The sequence below is a fragment of the Schistocerca gregaria genome, unplaced genomic scaffold (assembly GCF_023897955.1).
Source record: "Schistocerca gregaria isolate iqSchGreg1 unplaced genomic scaffold, iqSchGreg1.2 ptg001149l, whole genome shotgun sequence".
NCBI lineage: Eukaryota > Metazoa > Arthropoda > Insecta > Orthoptera > Acrididae > Schistocerca > Schistocerca gregaria.
The window spans coordinates 22,501-27,500 of NW_026062481.1; the positions used below are offsets into that span (position 1 = coordinate 22,501).

Consider the following 5,000-nt stretch of genomic DNA (forward strand, 5'->3'; position numbering starts at 1 on the left):
TGTGCACGCTACCGAGAAAGTACCGGTATGCGAACCGCCAGGCGACGGGCGCGCATCGCACGTTTAAGGAGACGCGGCCGGCCACACAGGCGACCACGACACTCCCACGTCTCCGAAGCGGGACAAACGCCGCGCGCTTCAGTATACGTAGCCGACCCTCAGCCAGACGTGGCCCGGGAACGGAATCCATGGACCGCAATGTGCGTTCGAAACGTCGATGTTCATGTGTCCTGCAGTTCACATGTCGACGCGCAATTTGCTGCGTTCTTCATCGACCCACGAGCCGAGTGATCCACCGTCCTGGGTGATCTTTTCCTTTTCAGTCTCCCACTGTCTCTTTCAAGACAGTAGCATTTGCGGGACTGAGGCGTCTGACGGCCCCTGTTCCACTATTTTTTTGTGTCCAACGGCCTCACAGCCGATGGGCGTCGTACGGCTCCACACCGGAGCGGACAGGCACTCGGGCGAACGTCATTCAAAACCGGCGCCAGGCGCCAGGTACCGCAGGCCAGCCGCTCCAGAGCTTCAGCGCTCGTACCACACAACAACAACACTTCCGCTAGTTTTGAGAGGCACGCGTGGTTCCGCACGCGGCGCACGGCCACTGCCGTACAGGTAGCGTGTTGCGCGACACGACACGCACATCGAAAGACATGCAGTCTAGTCGGTAATGATCCTTCCGCAGGTTCACCTACGGAAACCTTGTTACGACTTTTACTTCCTCTAAATGATCAAGTTTGGTCATCTTTCCGGTAGCATCGGCAACGACAGAGTCGATGCCGCGTACCAGTCCGAAGACCTCACTAAATCATTCAATCGGTAGTAGCGACGGGCGGTGTGTACAAAGGGCAGGGACGTAATCAACGCGAGCTTATGACTCGCGCTTACTGGGAATTCCTCGTTCATGGGGAACAATTGCAAGCCCCAATCCCTAGCACGAAGGAGGTTCAGCGGGTTACCCCGACCTTTCGGCCTAGGAAGACACGCTGATTCCTTCAGTGTAGCGCGCGTGCGGCCCAGAACATCTAAGGGCATCACAGACCTGTTATTGCTCAATCTCGTGCGGCTAGAAGCCGCCTGTCCCTCTAAGAAGAAAAGTAATCGCTGACAGCACGAAGGATGTCACGCGACTAGTTAGCAGGCTAGAGTCTCGTTCGTTATCGGAATTAACCAGACAAATCGCTCCACCAACTAAGAACGGCCATGCACCACCACCCACCGAATCAAGAAAGAGCTATCAATCTGTCAATCCTTCCGGTGTCCGGGCCTGGTGAGGTTTCCCGTGTTGAGTCAAATTAAGCCGCAGGCTCCACTCCTGGTGGTGCCCTTCCGTCAATTCCTTTAAGTTTCAGCTTTGCAACCATACTTCCCCCGGAACCCAAAAGCTTTGGTTTCCCGGAGGCTGCCCGCCGAGTCATCGGAGGAACTGCGGCGGATCGCTGGCTGGCATCGTTTATGGTTAGAACTAGGGCGGTATCTGATCGCCTTCGAACCTCTAACTTTCGTTCTTGATTAATGAAAACATACTTGGCAAATGCTTTCGCTTCTGTTCGTCTTGCGACGATCCAAGAATTTCACCTCTAACGTCGCAATACGAATGCCCCCGCCTGTCCCTATTAATCATTACCTCGGGTTCCGAAAACCAACAAAATAGAACCGAGGTCCTATTCCATTATTCCATGCACACAGTATTCAGGCGGGCTTGCCTGCTTTAAGCACTCTAATTTGTTCAAAGTAAACGTGCCGGCCCACCGAGACACTCAACAAAGAGCACCCTGGTAGGATTTAAACGGGGTCCGCCTCGGGACGCGAAAGCACCCCTTCGGCTCGCCCCACCGGCAGGACGTCCCACGATACATGCCAGTTAAACACCGACGGGCGGTGAACCAACAGCGTGGGACACAAATCCAACTACGAGCTTTTTAACCGCAACAACTTTAATATACGCTATTGGAGCTGGAATTACCGCGGCTGCTGGCACCAGACTTGCCCTCCAATAGATACTCGTTAAAGGATTTAAAGTGTACTCATTCCGATTACGGGGCCTCGGATGAGTCCCGTATCGTTATTTTTCGTCACTACCTCCCCGTGCCGGGAGTGGGTAATTTGCGCGCCTGCTGCCTTCCTTGGATGTGGTAGCCGTTTCTCAGGCTCCCTCTCCGGAATCGAACCCTGATTCCCCGTTACCCGTTACAACCATGGTAGGCGCAGAACCTACCATCGACAGTTGATAAGGCAGACATTTGAAAGATGCGTCGCCGGTACGAGGACCGTGCGATCAGCCCAAAGTTATTCAGAGTCACCAAGGCAAACGGACCAGACAAGCCAATCCGATTGGTTTTGATCTAATAAAAGCGTCCCTTCCATCTCTGGTCGGGACTCTGTTTGCATGTATTAGCTCTAGAATTACCACAGTTATCCAAGTAACGTGGGTACGATCTAAGGAACCATAACTGATTTAATGAGCCATTCGCGGTTTCACCTTAATGCGGCTTGTACTGAGACATGCATGGCTGAATCTTTGAGACAAGCATATGACTACTGGCAGGATCAACCAGGGAGCTGCGTCAACTAGAGCTGAGCAGCCGGCCGCCCGGGAGTGTGTCCCGGGGGCCCGCGCGAACACGCAAGCGTCCGCTCAATTATTCTGCAAACAGGAGGAGGCCGAGCTCCCCTGCACGATACACCTCGAAACCCTCTCAGGTCCCGGCGGCGCGCAGCGCCGTCCTAGGTACTTGGTCGGTTTCGAGAGAGGCGCAATCGCCCGGAGTTAGGCGAGTAGACGGTTTTAGTGCGAACACCCTTGCTCCCAACTGAGCTTGCCGCTGCCGACAGAGGCCCGGGAGCGTGCTGTCGTGGCATTGCCGGCGGGAGACAACACGCGCCACCTATGGTGACCGGCAGCTCCAACGCCAGCGCCACACAAGGGCAAAGCCCCACTTGGGTGCAGAAGCGAACTCTCCCAGCACAGCGCACGCGCCAACACGTCCGCACAACTGCGATACAAACCACCTGCGAGAACCGCTGGGGCGACCGAGCAGCAGACGGCGTCGCGGCGCCGAGTGCCAGGCGGCGGCGCATCCTCAACGCACACAGTCCTCAATCAGACCAGCACACTGCAGATGTCCACCGCGCTTCGCACCGGGCTCGGCTGAACCAACTTTGGCCGCCAGGCGCCGCGTGCAGGGTGCGCCGCAGCGTAGCTGCACCGCCTGCCGGGCCCGTCGGCTGGCGCTCCTGCCACTCGGCGCCCCCCACCAGCCGCCTGTTGCGCGTGCGCCCACGCAGCGCGCGGCCAACACGCCGGGCGGCCCCCCTTCACCGGCCGGGAACAGTCCCACCAAGCCACCGCCGCGTATCGCTTCATACCCACATGGACCTAGTCACGTGTGTGGATGTGGCGGGTACCGCTGAAACAACCGGTTAATAGCTGTACCGATCGTCGCCATCACAGATTCACCTCCAGCGTGAACAACCGCTCAACAACGGATTTCCAGTTCATTTGCGTATCTTGGGCAGTAAACGTAGATGTCCACCTACATTTGCGAATTCAACAATTCTTGCATGCCAGGATGTCATGTGTCACGACACGCTACATCAGACCACATACACACTGCGACATGTGCAGAAGAGAACACGTGGAAGGTGGCCCGCGCACGTATGCGATGTCCCTTCCGCGATCCACTGTCAACCGGCATCTGCGGCATGTCCCAGATATGGAACGCGGTCCACCAGGGTAGCACTTTGTGTGAGGCAATACGACAAAGTCGGAATACATGCGTCACTACATCAGACGGCTCACGCTGACCTGACCTGACCTGACCTGACCTGACCTGACTCACCGCACCACCACCCCCAGCGACCCAGGGTGACATACAATGCGTTCGTACGTTCCTCCCACACGCCTCTACGGCGTACCACAGTGCAACCTAGCTGTTATTGGGAGACGAGACAAGTAGCATCGAGCACAACATATGGAAATTGAGATTCGACACCGTTGGGCACAGCCAGCGTACGGTCACACGTATCACACTACTTCACTCTGTACGTAACGACCGATGATCGGTACAGCGTGTGGGTTACGCGTACGACATCAGCGGACAATGGACACAGACCATACCACGACGTACACTGAGGGCGTCGACATCTGAATGCAACTGAACAGCTGCGAGGCTCATTTAACACTCAAACGCCAGACCGACCAGCTTGAGAGGACAGAGACACAAAGAGGGGGACAGAGGGGGGGGGGGCGGCGATATAGTCCTATTGCAGTACAATTGACAGTGGATAGCGGGAATATGTGGAAAGTAAGCAACACTCGCAAGACATCTACATGAGGATAACAACGACACCAGAGATTCCGAGCAGTGAACTATGTTAGGCAAAGGGACAACGTGGGTTAGGTTAAGGGACAACGTGGGTTAGGTTAAGGGACAACGTGGGTTAGGTTAAGGGACAACGTGGGTTAGGTTAAGGGACAACGTGGGTTAGGTTAAGGGACAACGTGGGTTAGGTTAAGGGACAACGTGGGTTAGGTTAAGGGACAACGTGGGTTAGGTTAAGGGACAACGTGGGTTAGGTTAAGGGACAACGTGGGTTAGGTTAAGGGACAACGTGGGTTAGGTTAAGGGACAACGTGGGTTAGGTTAAGGGACAACGTGGGTTAGGTTAAGGGACAACGTGAGTTAGGTTAAGGGACAAATTGAGTTAGGTTAAGGGACAACGTGGGTTAGGTTAAGGGACAAATTGAGTTAGGTTAAGGGACAAATTGAGTTAGGTTAAGGGACAAATTGAGTTAGGTTAAGGGACAAATTGAGTTAGGTTAAGGGACAAATTGAGTTAGGTTAAGGGACAAATTGAGTTAGGTTAAGGGACAAATTGAGTTAGGTTAAGGGACAACTTGAGTTAGGTTAAGGGACAACTTGAGTTAGGTTAAGGGACAACTTGAGTTAGGTTAAGGGACAACTTGAGTTAGGTTAAGGGACAACTTGAGTTAGGTT

General features: G+C 54.6%; 2 non-coding genes across 2 annotated transcripts; both read right to left on the reverse strand.

Moving 5' to 3' along the window:
• Positions 1-152: 152 nt before the first annotated feature.
• LOC126328931 (5.8S ribosomal RNA) lies at positions 153-307 on the reverse strand. Its single transcript, XR_007562040.1, has one exon. It is a non-coding gene; the product is annotated as a 5.8S ribosomal RNA (ribosomal RNA).
• Positions 308-668: 361 nt separating this feature from the next.
• Positions 669-2,561, reverse strand: LOC126328927 (small subunit ribosomal RNA). Its single transcript, XR_007562036.1, has one exon. It is a non-coding gene; the product is annotated as a small subunit ribosomal RNA (ribosomal RNA).
• Positions 2,562-5,000: the final 2,439 nt, after the last annotated feature.